The sequence below is a fragment of the Enhydra lutris genome, unplaced genomic scaffold (assembly GCF_002288905.1).
Source record: "Enhydra lutris kenyoni isolate GAN:26980312 unplaced genomic scaffold, ASM228890v2 scaffoldscaffold24, whole genome shotgun sequence".
NCBI lineage: Eukaryota > Metazoa > Chordata > Mammalia > Carnivora > Mustelidae > Enhydra > Enhydra lutris.
The window spans coordinates 15,439,551-15,458,757 of NW_019154108.1; the positions used below are offsets into that span (position 1 = coordinate 15,439,551).

Sequence of the window (19,207 nt, forward strand, 5' to 3'; positions counted from 1 at the left end):
AAACTAGAGCCTAGAACTGGAAAATGAGCATCTTGGGAAAAACATGTAGAATGGGAAAAGAGATCAGGAACACAAGATAGGATTTCTTTGCTAGGCCCACTGGGATCAATGGGCATGGGATTAAGTTTGGAATTGAATAAACATCAGAAGTCAGTCAGATGAGGACGTCAGCATGAGTCATGCTCACAGACACACAGCTGGTCATTGGGAGAGCTGGCTTCACATCTGAGTCTGCCTTACACTGGAGTTCCTGTCCTGTATTTCTATGTTATGAACTTGCATATGTAGTTCACAGTTAACGTCTTTTTTTTTTTTTTAAGAAAATTTTGTGGTTTTATTATATCATGAGGCATTGAAACATCTGAACAAATCAATATCGGGTGGTGAGGCAGCTGCTTTCTCCTTCACTTCTTTGGGTTACTAGAGCAACTTGTCAGTAGATTAAAAAAAAAAAAAAAAAAGACAACCTTTTGCATTACTTAAGTCTTTCCAAGGCATGCGCTGGTACAACACAAACTTCTCCTGTCTAGCATCCAAACATCATGCACAATACCTCGGTAGCAGCCGCGCACTGCACCCGCTCCCACCGCGGCCCTGCTCGTTTGTGTATGATATTTGGAGCATCTGGAGGAGTGTGGATAGTATCAGGAAGAGGAGGGAGGAGGAAACAGCATGAGTGCCTGGCTGGGAGGAGGACAGCTGAAGTTGTGCAGGACAAGCCTGAACATGTCATTGGTGCAAACCCAAGCATCGTTGATGTTCTTTAAGAGGAACATCTGGTGGAACCCCATGATGGGGTCTTCATCAGCCTTGAGCTGGCCCACAACCATACTGATGATGCAGCTATTTGGCGTGGGCTGATGGTCCTGTGCCGTGATGCTGTGCTGGATTTTCTGGAATGGAAGGCTAGACAGCTTCTCCACAATAGCAGCTTTCCCCTGGAACTGCTGTCCTTCCCACGTAAGGCATTTTGCGTCAATATAAATTGCACCTAGTTGGGTTCTGTCGTTATCAAATAACTGGTAGTAATGTTGAATGAAGCTGGATCCAATCTGCTCCCAAATTGGCTTGTCTCCCATTCTGGAGTGTCACCCAGCCTCGTTGAGACCCGAGGGGCTGGCACAATGGCGGCAGCGGCAGCGGCCGTTCACAGTTAACTTATGCTCAAGTGAGCAAATATGTAAATCCCTTCACTTGTCTATAAAACCCAATTTCTATCCCAAGTTCCTATTGTTTCTGATACAAATATCATCATGTAGTTCTTATCAGGGAAACTTAAGTCATGTTAAGTTGCTGTCTGTCATTTCAGGTTTGAGGTTATTCAACTACACCCCTCTTGTCCCTGGAGTTAATGCTATGCTTAGAAGGCTATGCAAATGGTGGAGAGAGGTCTATTTCATGATTTGGATTTGTCTTGGTGGTCTGCCATTGTCCATTCATTTGATCATCTGGCTTATCTCCACCATAATGGCATTTTAACATTCTCAGTTAATCCCTAATGGATGGGCCACTTTGTAGTCTCTGCATTGTAGTCTTTTCCACTATAATTCCTCTATAACCCACCAATACTATCTTCTGGCCAGCTGCTGCACCCACTCTGGGGGACCCCAACAGCCTTTGGGTGCACCCCCGCTGATTCCAGGGCTGAAGGGATCACCTGGGTTGTCCCCAGCCCTCTCCCTTTATACTCTGTGATGGTCACAGAACCCTAGCACAGTCAGCTGCTTTCCAAGGACTTGACCTGAAATTTGAGGCTCAGCTCTCCTAACTTCAAATCCAACAACTTAAACAGAGGGCTGAAAGAATTTGTGGGTCCCCTTGGAGGTTAAGCTTGAAGAAAGGAGGGATTAGGACAGTCTCCCCACCTCTCTCATTTATGATTAACTCCCATGGCTTGTCTCTATCCTGTCTCTATAAACTTTTCCTCCCCAGCCCACAGCATTCTCTATCTAGACTGATATGGGGGTGAAGAGTTAAATCAGGCTGACATCTACTTCCTAATCCTTCGGTCTTATTCATGGATCTGAAATATTTGACCTCCCTTGTTCAGCTGTTCCTTTTGAAACTCTTAGAGCAAAATGGCCTGTGGGCTCCCAGCCTGTCAGGGTGGGTCAGTTCTGTAGGGGGCTAAGAGGGAGCAAGGCTCTAGTCAATGCTTGCATATCATTTTCCAACTTCAGTGAAATAATTACACCTTGTCAGAAGCATCTTTTTTAGGGGAGATCCCAAGCGTTCATAATAGTATTTTGTAAAAGTTGCTGATGTTGAAAGTTTGCCTAAATATCTAGGACTTCATAAGTTCAGTAAAAGTTACTTAATTTGCTGTTCTGCTGTTACTTCAGGGACCTTGACATTTAAGACACATAAAAGGGAATAATTACGTAAGTTATAAAATTAACAAGTACTGTGGCAGTTCACGAAATACCTGAGCCAAGTCTCTCTTAGTGCAGGTGTTGTTTCAAAGGTGAGAAAAAATTTGGCGTTGACAAGGGATGTCAATTGTGTGGGCTTGTGCTACTTACACTATCAATCACCCCTGTGTGCACAGGAAACAGCTCTGTTACAATCATCTTTCAGGGATTGCCCAGATCCCTTTTGTTCATTCAAAACGGTTTCATTCTTGACTCTTCCTTCATCTTCCATATCGAAGCAGAAACCAAATTCTGTCTCGTGAATATTTGTCCTGGCTTCTTCATCCCCATTTTTACTGCCTTAGTTCAGACCCTTATCATCTCTTGTTCAGAATATTATTACAGCCTCTAGTCTCCTTCTCCCTCACCCTGTGTACACCTCTGCTTACACACAAGTGTTCTTTATAAAATTCAAACCTGATCTTGACTCTCTCTTTTGAAAGCCATGATGCCTGTCTGCTGGTTACAGAACAAAATACTAACCCTTGAACAGGGGGTGCAAGACACTTCACTGCCTGTTTCTACCCCCTGTCAGCATGCGCACAGACATGCTTTCTCTCTTTCCATAGGTTTTTATTGAATGCTTTATGGAAACAAATATGGGCATAGCTTCTGTCCAGGTGAGAGTGTGAGTGTGAGTGAGGAGTAGGTAGAAAGGAGAAAAACAAGGAGAGACGCTTTAAGGTGGGAATATGCAAAAGGTACATTTCTTAGCTAAATCCTTCCAGGAAAATCGAGAAGGCGCATCTTCCACTACACGTAACATATCTTTTCCAACACACCTTTAATTCACCTGTTCCAGAGGCATAATCTTTCACCTCTGCTAGGTTATGATTTTCTTGATAAGCAGAATCTTCTTTCTCATTTTTGTTTTCCCGAGTTGTCTAACACAGTTACTTGGAACATTGTGGCACCTGGTAATTCATGGTTGAATTAAGACATTATTCTGGTTTTTACCTGACATAAGCTGAGGTTTGGAACTACACTTGCTACTGAGTGATGTTCATTTTAATGACAGTTATTTATGAAAAAATAATGTATTTATTATTTCTCCTTAGTATACCCTTAGAGTTTTGCCTTCATATCTTTTTAAATTTTTGAGCCATAGGTGAAAGTAAAGAATTTACTCATTCATTCTCAACACCTAGACTCTGTACTTAGCATTTTCAAGAGATGGGTCTCAGATATTCATAGAAAGGAAAGCCTCCTGATTGAAAACAAACTTAAGACAACAGAGGAAATACTGTGACAATAGCGCTGAGTGAGTAGCTGAGAAAGAAGTCAGACGGATCGTGGAAAGCTTCCTGGAGAAGGTGAGCTTCTAGCCTGATTTTGAAAGAAGGAACAAGTGAAGATAGATAGAAGAAAGGCAAAAGAACATTCCAGAGAAAGCAACCTTAATGCAAAGATGAGTATATGGGGCACAAAGTGCGGATTGGTTAAACAATAGTGAGGAGAATGTTTACTTTTTTTTTTTTTTTAAGAGCTTGGTGTGCCTGCTTATTTATTTATTTTTTAAAAACCCTGTTTTGGACTTATAAGGCACTTAGCAATTACTTGATTGCCTGGATTGATAGAAAAGGGGTTTTTAAAAAAGACAAGAAAATTGGGATCTAGGTAAAGTCTCCTAGAAAATGAATTAAATTAACTTTAAATGCATAATTGTCCTTTTCTTTTTGAATCAGAGTTTCAGAATACAGTGGTACAGTGGACCATTATTACTACCCATCCAGCTGCTTTCCCTACTTCTGGAATCATATTCCCTTTTGGAAATATCTCCAATCTCCACTTGTATCAAGTGCTCCTGGAGGAAGTTTTGCATCACAGTAATCTACCTGCTGGGCCTAGGGGTGGGCAGGGAATGCAAGCTGAGCCAGTCCTTTTGGGGATCTCTCTTTGGGTGATGGGTGAAGCTGGGAGATAGGAAGTGAGGAGCCGTACATGGTTCTTAACCAAAGCCAGTCTGAAGGAAGGAATTTGGAACTCAAGAAAGAAGTTAACTTGAGATGTTGGAGAACATTCTGGCTATTCTGGGCCCCACCCTGATGTTCTCTAAGGCCACCTGCATCCTAGAGCTATTCACAGCTGACTCCCTGGCCCCCAAAAATGTGCCCTTTTGTCATGCAGGTTTAAGTTATGTTTCTACCTTTTATAGCAGAAGCTGATCTCGTGAATTTAGTGACTTAAGATCCACAGAACCATAAAAGAAATATGTTATTGTGAGAGGCTCTCAAGAGAGCAAACCAATTTTCCTTTTCTACTATCATCAGTACTCTGATTCAAAAGAAGCCTGATTATTTTTAGGATAGTCTAGATTAGAATACCACTATCTCAACTTCTAGAAGAGGAGGGTCATTAAGAGTCATCTTCTCCCATCTGGGTCTATCATGATGCCAGCTTTCTCAGTGTGGTGAAAAGGCATTAGAGCATAGAAAAGAGAATCTGTTTCCTGGCAACACAGAGTCCAATAGGCTCTTGTTGCTTTAGGTGCATCTGACATTCTACTGGGGCACAAGTGGGCCCCTGCAGTGACCAGATTGTTTTCGTGTTTTATCTGTTTTCTTTTGGAAAAGGTTGCGCTCTCTACTTTGTTTTGTGATGTCTAGGGGTACTGTGTTTATGTGGTTTTTGGCAAGCGTGCTTGACCCTAGATTCCTCAAAGTGTCGTTCTCTGAGGCAACAGAATGTGCACTAAAAGCTCTTTTAAAAACACAAAAGCCTTTTTTGGGGAGGAGGTAGTCCTTGATTGGTTAAGGTATAATTATTTGTCAGGAAGAATATATTATTACTAGGACATTGTGGAGCCAGAGCAAAACTTAAAAAAAATTCAGCAATAACAGCTCCATGTAAGAAAACTAGACAGATGCCTTTTGATGATCTAAGATTCGTATCACCATTATCATCTTCGCATTAGATGTTTATCTAGCAGGATTTAATGGAGAACATCTTGCCAAGATTTGGAGACACCAAGATGAGTATATGTTTTCCAACATCTATGGGATTGAAATCTTGTACAGAAGTCATGGCCCATATTGGTATAAGCAGAGTGTGTCTGGGCTACACAGAAAAAAAGAAAATAGTGAAAAAACAAATACCCTAGCCAGTAAGACTTCTCTGGCTCTGCTATATATAGTTTGGCCTATCATTCTCTCCTCAAATTTCTCTCCATTGGTTCAGGAAACTCTGAGGGAGGATCTCACTAGATTTCTTGTCTACTAGGTTGATTCCAAGAGGTGTTCCTCATGCCTTACTGAGGCAGGTCTTTTGGCTACCCTGGGAGACCACGACGTTCTCTCTCCTGCTTTTGGTTCTTCAGGAATGTCTCTTGCCAGCAATGATTTGTAATGTTGTCCTCTCATCTGCTTTCCAAGTGTAGGTCAGTTTAACTTCCTAATCAGGCTTCTACGGTCTTCCTTCTCTCAACTCATGGATCTCTGCCTCCTGGGTCATTGCCCTGCTCAAGAGAGGACAGTGTTTTCTGTGCCCACTTGATGCTCTGGTCTATTGCCTGCGTTAAAGAGAAGAAGCACTTTATGTGTTCTGGGCCTTACAGAGATCTTCATAAAACAGCACTTTTATTTATTTACTATATAAACTTTGAATCCCAGGGATTTCAGCTGAGTTCTGCAGGGGTTATTGGGTAGCATGTGATTGATGGGCCAGGGGACAACGGGAACAACATATATCAGGTGGACCTAAAACCACCCCACCTCTCCCACACTCACTCACTAGGCTTGGGTTAGTCTTCACTGACAAGTTACGTCCACAAGATCTTATCTTTCTCAACCTCAACATCCCTTTCCATATATATTTGTTTGATAAAAATATATTGAGTACACGTTCTGTGTCTGTTACTCTGCCAGGTCTTAGGGTTATGCTAGTTGATGAAACATCCCCCACTTCTGTCATGGTGCATGTTAGCAGGAAAGATTGTAGCCCCAGAATGTCTGAATATCCGGTGGGTAAACAGCTTACATTGGCCTCTAACCCCTACTGCCCAACAGATGAACAACAGGAGGTTGCATTTATGAAACGCTAAGGGAAGAAACACCATAGGATTTCAGAGGAGCCACTGAGTCTTGGAAAGGCTGGACTGAGTCCTGTGGAAGAGATGGGAATTTGCTTGAGACTTGAGGGAATGGAAGGACTAGATGAATGGAATGGAGTGATGAATGGAAATGCAAAGGAATGCCATTCCATGAAGAATACACAGCGCGGGTCCAAGAAGAGAAAGGCCATACAGATCTGTACATATGCATGCCAGGAGGAACACTCAGGATAGTATGTAGTCATACTGATCTTGATTCAAATCACAGTTGGATCACTTAGTATGCTTGTGTGTGACCTTGCGTTAGTTCATTAAGTTCTCTTAGCCTCAGTTTCCTAATCTGTAAAATGAGGATATCACAACCTACTCCATGGGTTTTCCTGTGGATTATAAGAACACAAAGTATGTAAATGTAAATAAAGCACTAAGAATCATGCCTGGCAGATAGTAAGTGCTCAAAACGGATAGGTCCTGCCAGTTTGGTTGGAGCAGATGATGCGTGTAGGTTGAAGGAAGTACTCGTTTTGTTATTTCATTTTTGGAGTTTACCCATTGCTGTTGAGTGGGAGAAAATGCCTGAGGAACACTCTATGCTTGGTTACTCACACGGGGAGAAAAAAGAAAAAACTAAGATGGGAAAGTAAATGGGGGAAATGGACTGGTTTCTTGTACTTCTTCCAACCTCTTATCAGATGTGCTGAGCACCCGACTCAGCCCAATTCTGTCCATGCACCAGACACATGTGCACAAACTGGGGATAGGAGAAAGACACTCCTTTTCTACCTTTGTCCTTTCTTTGCCTTGCAAAGCAGGGGGAGACTGTATAGAGACGACCTGACCATATCAGTGTTATGTCCTAAGATCAGGTTGAGTTATTTTAATTTAAAAAGCTATTAATACACAGGGCTCAAACATCTCTCCTTCCCCTCATAAAACACTAGTTTCCAAACACTTAGCTTTATTTGCTCCAATTTTGTCTTGTTCTTTGTAGCACAGTAAACTTCACTGACTGATTTGACTGGCTCAGTCCCACCGTTGGCTTCTAAGTCTGTTTCCTTTACAGTCAATTGGAACTCAAAATCAACTGAGTGCTGTATAAACAGGGGCTTCGAAGTGAAGATGCCGCTTCACACTGGAAGGACAAAATAGATCAACATCTTTAATTCAGAGTCTGCATACACAAGTCCTTGTTGAAATCTCACCTGAGCTGCCACTACAGCCACAATAAGGTAAAATTAGCAGATTCAGAAATAATACGTCTGGCCCTGGTTGGTTCTCAATGTCTCTTTGCTAAAAGAATGCAAACTTGTCCTAGAAAATCTGAGAGAAAAGCAGAGAAATATCCCACTCCTATCAGTGGGAGTGGGATATTTAAAAGTTGAAATACAAAAACAACTAAAACAAGAAGAAAATGAGAACATTTGGTAAATACAAAAGAATAAAAAACAACAACTAGAAAAAAGAATTATTCAGGATAGGGGCACCTGGCTGGCTCAGTTGGTACAGCATGTAACTCATGATCGTGGAATTGTACATTTGAGCCCCACATTGGATGTAGAGATTGTTAAAAATAAAATCTTTATTAAAAGAAAGACTTTTTTGGGGTAGCTTAACAGTTTGTGAATGTGACAAATTAGGAAGAATTGTTGAATGGTACCCCCATATTGGGTGGGGATTCAAACAGTTGTCTGGATTGAATGAGAGGGAAGCAATTGGAACCTAAAGGCTTGATGGTAGGAGGAAAAATCAAATGGGAATATAACTCCATTCCAGCGGATTTCCTTTATTATGAATGAACAGCAGACTGAATAGCTCCTATCATGATTTAATTAAGCAGGGCATCCTTAAATTTGTATTCCTTGTCCTTTTGTTCCTCATATGGCTTCTTAGCCTTCCTTCTGGTGGGGAACCGCTGAGCACCACCGCATTACAGTGAATGAAGTGTTTCCCAGGGGCATGCCCATGAGAACCCAGGGGGCACAAAGCATATTGTGTTTCCTGGGCCAGACCCCTGACTGGGCACACGTTAGTGTTCCGTGAATGTCTTGACGTAAATAAACGAAGCCATGCATTACCTCTGACATCCCAGAAATGTGAAAAAAGGGGGAGAAAAGAAAAGAAGAGAAGGAAGGAGCCACGAAGCCACAGGTCTTTGATTCCCAAAAGGGTTTCCCTGCTAACACCAAGTTTTTCATGTGTTTGATGAATGAGCACGAATCAGTCTGGCACCATCGTGACAGTAACTGATGGGCTGACAAGCTGTGCTCAGCCTGGTAAATCTCAGAGGGCTGCATGTGGTTTTCATAGGCTGCCAGTTTTAAGCTTCTACCTGACAGATGTCTGTCAGGCTGTGGTAGGAAGAATGAGCCTCAGGGAAGCCCCTCGCTGCTGTCTTGTGCACCACAGGCTCTGAGCATTAGACTTCCTCTCCCTCCTATGTGATCTCTCTTCCCTGGGCCTAGAACCAGAGGTATTTTCATTATCCTGTTTCTGGAAATGAGAGTCACATTAGTTATGGAATGTGATTGTCCTGATCCTAGAGCACAGAGAGAGCCTAGTACAAGATGCAGCTTTGAGCATCACAGAGACGCTACTTGGGAATGTGAAAGTAAGCAGATATCAAGGAGTCTGGGTTTCCTGATCAATGAGAAGTGGGTATCCTGGGTTTGTAGATTTGCCCTAACAATGCAGGTCATGTGCCTGGGGTTTATGGAACGGAAGCTAGAGACTGAAGGTTTGTGTCTCCCTAAGTTCTATGTCGAAACTGAATCCCCAGGGTGGTAGTGTTAAGAGGCAGGGGCTGTGGGAAGTGATTAGGTCGTGAGGGTGAGGCTGCCATGAGTGGGATTGGTGCCCCAGCAAAGGAGACCCTGGAGCGCCCCTCTCTCCTTCCCCCCAGGCAGGACCCAGCAGAAATGGTCTGGGGCCCAGGAAGGAGCCAGGCCCTGAATCTGTCGGTGTCTTCGTCTTGGACTTCCTAGCCTCCCATAAATGTTAGTTGTTTAAGCCACCCAGTCTAGGCTACTTTTGTTATAGAAGCCCAGATAGGTTGAGACAGAACCTATGGATTGGTGGTTGTTCCCTAGAACAATTTTTGATTCCCCTGCCTCTGGCGGCATTTGGCAAGGTCTAGAAACATTTTTGCTTGTCCCAGCTGGTGGCAGGTACTACTACTGGTCTCCAGTGGAAAAGACCAGGGGTGCTGCTCAGTATCTCACAATGCATAGGACAGTCCCCCCACCACACCAGGAATTATTCCGCTCAAGTTATCAGGGGTGCTGGTTGAGACACCTGAGACATTCAGGCTGGGAAGCCTGAATGCTCTAGCTCAGTGCAGAAGCTGATGGGTTTAATTTCTAGAAGGATTGCTGCCTCATTCTACTTAAGAAAACCACTCAGAAACCCACCCGCTGACCCTTGCTCCCCATTTAAAGACAATTTGGGCTTTACTCTTTTAAAATTAGGTTAAACTAATATGTTCTGCAGCAAATATATTTTAGAGACACAAAGAACCACACTTCGGGTCTGAAGGCTATGCCATCCTCCTATGGTCTCACAAAGTCCTCCAGAATATTCTCCTGTGCTGCCTCTCGTCCTTAGACACACTCCATGCAGTGATGTGTAAGGTGTCTGCTTGTGTGTGGGATCTGCTTTCTGGCTCCTGGCTTGCTGAGATTTCTGTGTCACTGTGCTGGCAGTGATGGTCCATCCCTCTCTGAATCATGTCCCCCTTCAGCCCCCAAATTCATATATTGAAGTCCTAACCCCCAGTGCCTGAGAATGTGACCGGAGTTGGAGATGGACCTTTAAAGAGGTGACTCAGTTAACAAGAGGTCATTCAAATGAGCTTTAGTCCAATAGGATCAGTGTCCTTATAAGAGGAGATGAGGACAGAGACAAGTACACAGGGAAGACCAGCAGCATCAATATCTCCTGGGAACTTGTTAGAAATGCACATTCTTCGCCCCAACTCAGACTTGCTGAATCTGAAACTCTTGGGGTGGGATGCACCCTTCGGTGTTTTTATGAAGCCCCACGAGGGGTTCCTATGCTCTGTCAAGTTTGAGACTCTGGTTACAGTGTCCACAATTCTCTGAGAATTCTCTTCTTTTTTTTGTTCTCAGCACAGTTACTTCTGCCTGCAAGAATTCTTTGGTAGCTGAGTCCCTCCCTGGCATGACGTCCTCTTCTTCCCTTAAAACACCCTTCTACTGCTTTCCTAAGAGGAAATCAACAGAAGGTTCACAGGTTCAGTGATGCAATGTTTGGTTCTCTAATCATCCTTCCATTAAAATGAGAGCATTGGCTATTTCTTCCCCTGAAAGTTATTTTTTTTCCCAGACCAGGGTTATAACGTCTTTCTCCCCAGTCACAATGTTAAATGTTGTTTTGTGATATCATCAGGCTGTAAGTTTCAAATTTATGGAGTCAAAGAGGAAAGGGGGTAAGATCTTAGTAGTTCTAGATAAATAGTAATGTTAATAACTTAAATTCATAAAGCACTTTTCAACATGCAAAACCCCTTTCACACCTGAGACATTAGTTTCCTCACCTATAAAGTAAGGATACTTATCCTTATCTTATCGGTTTTTTTTTTTAAAGATGTATTTATTTATTTCAGAGAGAGAAAAAGAGCACAGAATGGAGAACAGAGGGAGAGGGAAAGAGAAACCCAGCCGACTCCACATGGAACATGGATCCTGATGTAGGGCTTGATCTCAGGATCTGGAGATTATGACCTGAGCCCAAACCAAGAGTCATAGGCTTAGCTAACTGTGCCACCCAGCAGTCCCAGGTCATGGTCTTTTCAAACAAGCCCATGAATTTGGTTTCCTACTTCCCAGATGGGAAAATAAGATTCAGAGAAGTCACATGGCATAAGAGGTCAATCCTGCAAAGAGATAATATGGGCCTGGTTTTCTCTAACTGATACCATCGCTGAAAACTAAGAAAGTCCCCATTTGTTCCCACAGTATGCTTTTTAGCACTGAAAAGGGATGGTTTAGCCATCCAGGGCTCTTGCTGTTATGGGCTTGGGAAAAAATTATGCTTCTTTCCTCTTCTGGCTGTGGGTCCCTGGCCTCACTATAAATAACTAAAATGTATAGCCCAGGGGGCCCTGCTTCCAATTCTCTTCTGTAAATTTACAGAGGAGAGAAGACAGAATTCTCACTCTGGCTAATTAGGGCTAGAGATGATTTTTAAAAATGCATCGTGACAAAAGGAAACCATCAGTGGCACGGAGCTGTCAGCCACGGGAGGACTTAGGCGGAATTTGGTTGCAGGACATCCTGGAGATAAAGGTGAATCTTCTTGTGGACACTGATGTCACCACAAAGCAGCCTGAGGACCATGGGGGAAGGACGGGTGCTGTCCCCAAGCTGGACAGCTATTTCTGTATTTGACTCAGAAACTCTGGGTGACACAACGGATAATTGACAAACAATTACCAGCAAAGCACTCAGAGAGATTCATGTCAAAGACTTTGCAGGAAACTAGAAAATGCTGCTGAGTCCTTCATGGAGAAGCAGAGTGAGAAAGAGTGTGCCTGTGCGAGTGCGCGTGTGTGGGTGTGCGTCCTGCTTACGACTGTGTGTGAGTGCATGTGCATGGACGAGTGCATGTTTAATGTATTTTATATGGGTGTGTTTAATATATTTGAGGGGTACCTGGTTGGCTCAGTTGGTTAAGCATCTGCCTTCAGCTCAGGTCATGATCTCAGGGTCGGGGGATGGAGACCCTCCTCAGGCTCTCTGCTTGGCGGGGAATCTGCTTCTCCTTCTCCCTCTGCCCTACCCCCTGCTTGTGCTCGCTTACTCTCTCCCTCTCTGTCAAAAAAATACATAAAATCTTTAAAAATATATATCTCTGTGTGTTCTCTATAATCCCCACCAAGTGTTTATGGGGAACAACTTGGAATGATGTGTAAGTGTGTTAGGGTGTCTTTGAGAAAACAAATTTCTGGGAGCCATGGAAATTGAGGTGGAATTTTCCTTAGTTCTCTTAAGGAGAAATGAGTGCCAGGATTTAGGGTATAATTAGAATTTGTTAAAGTGTATTCTTGGCAACCGCCTACTTAATAGGTATTTTATGTCTTTCTCCCCCTCTCTTTCAAGGTGAGAGTCAATTGTTTGCCATCCCTTAGAGCGCTGGCATAGTCTCCCGCTGACCTCTGAAAACTGCCACCTGGCCCTGTTGTTTTTGGTCCTGCATGCATAAGTTATTGTTGCCTTTTGCAGCATGATGATATGATGAAAGCTCAAATAACTCACAATAATAACACAAGAGTTAGGGGCGCCTGGATGGCTCAGTCGGTTAAGCGTCTGCTTTCAGCTCAGGTCATCATCTCAGGGTCAGGTCAAGATTCCAGGGTCCCAGGATCAAGCCCTGCATCAGGCTCCCTGCTCAGAGCCCGATTCTCCCTCTGCCCCTTCCCCCACTCATGCCCGCACGTGCGTGTTCTCTCTCTCTCTCTCAAATAAATAAATAGATAAAAGATCTTTCAAAAACATAATACAAGAGTTAACATTTATTGTTTACTATGCACTGGACATTGTTCGAAAATTTTATGGATAATATAGAATTTAACTTCTACAATTTGGAGGCAGACTGAACACCTGTACTTATTCTCCTACTTTTCTGTGAGCTGATGGTAACGAGAGCAGAGAAAAAAATTTTTTAAAGAGGCATAAATCAGAGATTGAAAACGGGCAAACCAAGGGCTGGATCTTACCAGCCGATGTTATTTTGATTGGCCTTTACAATATTTTGAAAAATATTGTTTCCTGACACTTAAAAGCTAATGATTTCTGATAAAAGTTAATATTTCTGTCAAATCTGAAAAATCAAAGATTTGACAACACTTACATTTTCTTCTCACCATGGGCTGGGGGGTGATGCTGGGCACCATTTCAAAGGAATGGCGAGTCTCCAACAAGCAGCTACACAGAGTTGGTTTAATCTTCCTGGCCCTGGTTGTCATTTGATTTCATAATTCCTTATTTTAAAAATTCCGTAATGGCAAAGGGAGCAGGAGAGGGGATCAATGAATATGAAATTTCAACGTATTTCTAGAAGATTGAAAGCGAATAGAAAATTTTGATTTGGAAATCATAGCTTAAAGTATTCACAGGCTAGTGGCATCTGGGTGGCACAGTCGGTTAAGTGTCTGACTTGGGTTTCAGCGCAGGTTGTGGTCTCAGGATTGTGAGATCAAGCCCCACATTGGGCTCTGTGCTCAGCATAGAGTCTGCTTAAGGACTCTCTCCTCCTTCCCGCTATGGGCAAGCTCTCTATAATAAACTATTCACAGGCTGGATGGACTAGCAGAACCCTGGTGAGGCTGAGGAGTCTGGGTTAGTAGGCAAATGGCAGGGTGGAAGGAGGTGGAGGGCTGACAATGAAGGATGTATCTGAAATCTGTGTGGGGCAGTCAAGCTCTCCCCCTGTGGGGCCATTTACAACATGCAGATGTCTTCTCTCAGGTCAGAAACCCAGTTTCTGTCTTTTCTTGGTTTATTTTTTCTCTCTCCCTCTTTTGGCTTCATTGAATGATCACCGACAAATAAAACAGATATTTAAAGTGTATATCATGGTGATTTGATGTACACATACACAGTGAAAGGATTTTGATGCAGGTCTCCCCTGCTATCTGAAAGTAGGGCATTCCCATGAAAACTTTCATAGGCCAAAATGGTGTAAAGTGAAGAAGAAGTTACTATTTCATAAAAGTGAAAATCCTCTTTTGGTGAGGGAAAACAGGTACTAATTTAGGTCTTTCATAAAAGCAAAGTGCTGTAAAGCAAACTTTAGGGTGCGGTGGGGGGAGCCTGTGTATGTGGATGTATATGTTGGGAAGGGATTCCCAACATCCAGATAATTAACACATCCATCATCTCACATGTGTGCCTTTGTTGTAATCATTTGGTGAGAACATGTAACTTCTACCCCATAGCGAGCTTCAGACCATCTTCATCTTAGAGCTGGAAGTTTGCACCGTTCTACCAACTTCTCCCTGTTCCCTGTCCCTACCAAGTTCCCAGCAATCATTTTACTACCGTTTCTATGAATTTTACATTGTTTTAGATTTCATATATAAGTGATGCCATGTAGTATTTGTTTATCTTTGTCTGACTGTTTCACTTAGCTTCTTTCTCATGGCTGAATAATATTTCCTCATGAGTATATGTATGTATGTATACATCCATGTACATACATACACAAAGACATTCGTGTATATCTATATCCATATATATACATAAACACACACATGTATAAACATGTTCTCTATGCACTCATCCATTGATGGACACTTAAGTTGTTTCCTTATCTTGGCTATTGTGAATAATGTTGCAGTGAACATGAGAGTGCAGATACCTCGATATTGTGTTTTAATTTCCTTTGGGTATATACCCAGGTTATAGAAATTATATGGTAGTTCTAAGTGTTAATTTTTTAAAAATTTTTTAAGATTTTATTTATTTATTTGACAGAAAGAGATACAGCGAGAGAGGGATCACAAGAATGGGGAGTGGGAGAGGGAGAAGCAGGCTTCCCGCTGAGCAGGGAGCCTGATGTGGGGTTCAATCCCAAGACTCTGGGATCATGAACTGAGCCAAAGGCAGACATTTAATGACTGAGCCATCCAGCCACCCCCTAAGTGTTAATTTTTTGAGGAAACTTCATACTGTTTTCCATCGTGGCTGTACCAATTTACATTCCTACCAACGGAGCGCAAGTTTCCCTTTTCTCTACATCCTCATCAACACTCATTATCTCTTGTCTTTTCAATGACAGATATTCTAATAGGTGTGAGGGATATCTCATTGTGGTTTTGACTTGCATTTACCTGAAGATTAGTGATGTTGAGCACCTTTCCATGTACCAACTGGTCATTTGTATGTCTCCTTCAGAAAGATGTCTATTCAGTTCCTTGCCCCATTTTTTAATTGGATTGTTTGGCTTTTTGCTATTTGGTTGCACAAGTTCTTAATATATTTTGCATATTAACTCCTTGTCAGAAGTAGGATTTGCAAATATTTTCTTCATTTCATTTTGTCAGTGATTTCCTTTATTGTATAGAAGCTTTCTAATTTAATGTAGCCCCACTTGTTTATTTTTGTTTTTATTGCCTTTGTTTTTGGTGTCAAATCCAAAAATTGTTGTCAGGACTGTTGTCAAGGAGCTCCTATCTTTTCTTCCAGGAGTTTTATGGTTTTGGGTCTTTTTTTTCCCCTAGAAAGAAGCAAAACTATTTTAGGGATAATTGGAGCAGCTGCTCTATCTATTAGTGCTCTGAAGCAAAGTTTTCCTCATTCTAGCATATGGGCCAGAGTGCCCAGCCTAAGAACCAGCTCTGCCCTTCTTGTGCCCACAGTCACTGAACTTCAAGTCAGCTACTTTATTGTCCCATTCTTAAATGTGAATCAACAGCCAAAGGTTACCACTCACTTTTTTTTTTTAAGATTTTATTTATTTATTTGACAGAGAGAGAAATCACAGGTAGGCAGAGAGGCAGGCAGAGAGAGAGGGGGAGCAGGCTCCCTGCTGAGCAGAGAGCCCGATGTGGGGCTCGATCCCAGGACCCCGAGATCATGACCTGAGCCGAAGGCAGAGGCTTTAACCCACTGAGCCACCCAGGCGCCCCTACCACTCACTTTTGAAAAAAAAGTAAAAACTTGCAAAGTGAAAAAGAAACATCAAGATAAACATGTATGAAACCTAGTCCTGGGGTATATAGATAATTCACGCACAAGAGATAAAGTAAAACAAACAAACAAAAACAACAACAAAAAAAACCTAACTTGTATCATAAAAGAGATCCAAGAATTATGCCTCCACAAAATAAAAACAGAATGCTATAATAAGGGAAAATCCAAAAGCAAGAAACAACTTAAAAATCAAGCATGTGACTTACACAAAATTTGAAATCAGTGTTGGTAGATAGATCTCTCAAAAATAACCCTGAAAGTAAAAAGTATAGAAACATAGAAAATATATTAAAAAAGAAAAATGAGTTACAGAGAATGAGTATTGAGATTTAATATTCATAGAAATAAAAAAATGAATTCATAGAAATTCCAGAAAAATGGAACAGAGAAAAGTAAAGGGAAAAAATTATCAAAGAAATAATAGAAGACAATTTTGTCAGGACTCAAGAATTACATGAGTTTTTAATATGTTGTACACCTGAAACTAAAAAATAAGATTGTCTATCAAGTATACTTCAATAACTAAAAAAAGAGTTACATGAATTTTTATATTGAAAGGGGACCACTGAAGAGTATGTAGAGCAGAGAAGAACCTAGACACAACAACAAAGATAAAAAAAAGTGACAAAAAGCTCTCATCTGTACCCCAATGTTTATAGCAGCAATGGCCACAGTTGCCAAACTGTGGAAAGAACCAAGATGCCCTTCAACGGACGAATGGATAAGGAAGATGTGGTCCATATACACTATGGAGTATTATGCCTCCATCAGAAAGGATGAATACCCAACTTTTGTATCAACATGGATGGGGCTGGAAGAGATTATGCTGAGTGAAATAAGTCAAGCAGAGAGAGTCAATTATCATATGGTTTCACTTATTTGTGGAGCATAACAAATAACATGGAGGACATGGGGAGTTAGGAGAAATTGTTGAGAGTTGGGGGAAATTGGAAGGGGAGGTGAACAATGAGAGACTATGGACTCTGAAAAACAATCTGAAGGGTTTGAAGAGGTGGGCGGGTGGGAGGTTGGGGGAACCAGGTGGTGGGTATTAGAGAGGGCACGGATTGCATGGAGCATTGGGTGTGGTACAAAAACAATGAATACTGTTATGCTGAAAATAAATTTAAAAAAAAGATTAAAAAAATGAGGAAAAAAAACTGAAAAAAAAAAAAAAAGAGAAAGAAAGCTCTCAGAGGGGAAAACGCAATGCAAAATGAAAAAATCATGTCATCCTTACCGGTAACAATAGGCCTTCTTGTTCTGAAGAATGATTTGAACTTGAGGACTTGATTACCTATAAGAATGATGCATCAAGTGGTCGCCTGGGTGGCTCAGTGGGTTAAGCCTCTGCCTTCAGCTCGGGTCATGATCTCAGGGTCCTGGGATCGGGCTCTTTTCTCAGCGGGGAGCCTGCTTCCCCCCTGCCCCGTCTCTCTCTGCCTGCCTTTCTGCCTACTTGTGATCTCTATCAAATAAATAAATAAAATCTTAAAAAAAAAAAAAAAAAGAATGATGCATCAGGATGCCAAGTTAATGATCAGGTGTTCTTTTCAAACATGTAAGTACCCAGAGAAAGCTCTTCTAGAAAGTTCTTCAGAAGAAGTAAACAGATTAAAAAAAAAATCCTAAAAATGTAGGAATGTGAATTAGTGGAACTAACCCAGGGATCCAGTGAAAATAAAGTACAATCCCATGATACTGAGATTGGAGATCAGCTGGAGAATCCCCACCGTTATCAGGCAGGGTATGTTTCTTCACTGTTGTGCGGAAGATGAAGAGTAAGGAAGTGAGTGCTTCTTAAAGTTTAGCAATTTCCTCAGTTCTGTTAGTCAGATTTGTACCATAGAAATTGTACTATCTTAACTCTTGTTCGTTTTGTGAAAGTATATACTAATTGGTTATTTTTCATTTATCGTGTAATAACACGGTTCTGTGTTTTATGTGATTGCATGAATTTGGACCTCAGTCATTACGATGTGGTATATTTTACTGTGCATCCCAGAAAAAACACATACATAATGAGCCTACAGACCAAATAGCCCAAATGAATACAGGCATCCATTACCCCCTCCTTCTTTATTATTTATTTATTTATTTATTTGACAGACAGAGATCACAAGTAGGCAGAGAGGCAGGCAGAGAGAGAGGAGGAAGCAGGCTCCCTGCTGAGCAGAGAACCCAATTCAGGGCTCGATCCCAGGACCCTGGGATCATGACCCTGAGAGGCCTTAACCCACTGAGCCACCCAGGCTTCCCTACTCCCTCCTTTTTTTTTTTTTTTTTAAATTATTTATTTATTTATTTGACAGACAGAGATCACAAGTAGGCAGAGAGGCAGGCAGAGAGAGAAGGGGAAGCAGGCTCCCTGCTGCCCAGAGAGCCCGATGTGGGGCTCGATCCCAGGACCCTGGGATCATGACCTGAGTTGAAGGCAGAGGCTTTAACCCACTGAGCCACCCAGGCGCCCCCTTACTCCCTCCTTCTTGAAGACTTTTTACTTTGCTTCAAAAGCACCGTGCTCCCCTAGTTCTCCCACCTCAGGTCCACTCCCTGGATTTTTTCTTTGTTTGTTTGTTTTAGGTGTGTGTGTGTGTGTGTGTGTGTGTGTGTTTTGGCTGCTTCTCATTCCATACTCTAGGATCCTGGAACGCCCAGGGTTCCATTGTTGGATCACTTCCTTTCTCTATCCACACTCATCACTCACTCACTCCCTGGATGACTTCATCTAATCTCATGGCTTTTAATACCGTCTCAATAAAGATGCAAAATTCATGTTTTTATTCCAGAATACTCTGCTTTTCAGTAGATGGCAACTCTAGCCAGCAAAGCTTTAAAGTGTCCAGTCATCCTCGACTCTTCCTTCCACACTCCACATTGATCCCTCAGCAAAGCTTGTTGGCTCTGCCTTTGAAAGTCAGGATCCCAGTGTTTCTGAAGACCTGCACTGCGGTCACCCTCCAGGCCCCTGTCATCCGCTGCCTGAGTTTTCACGAATGCATCCTCCTCACGATCACCCTACTCCCTGGACACTATTC

General features: G+C 42.2%; 1 pseudogene across 1 annotated transcript; it reads right to left on the bottom strand.

The window, feature by feature from the left end:
- Positions 1-315: 315 nt before the first annotated feature.
- LOC111150869 lies at positions 316-1,138 on the bottom strand (annotated as a pseudogene). Its single transcript, XR_002640823.1, has one exon. The product of XR_002640823.1 is annotated as a nuclear transport factor 2 pseudogene (transcript).
- Positions 1,139-19,207: the final 18,069 nt, after the last annotated feature.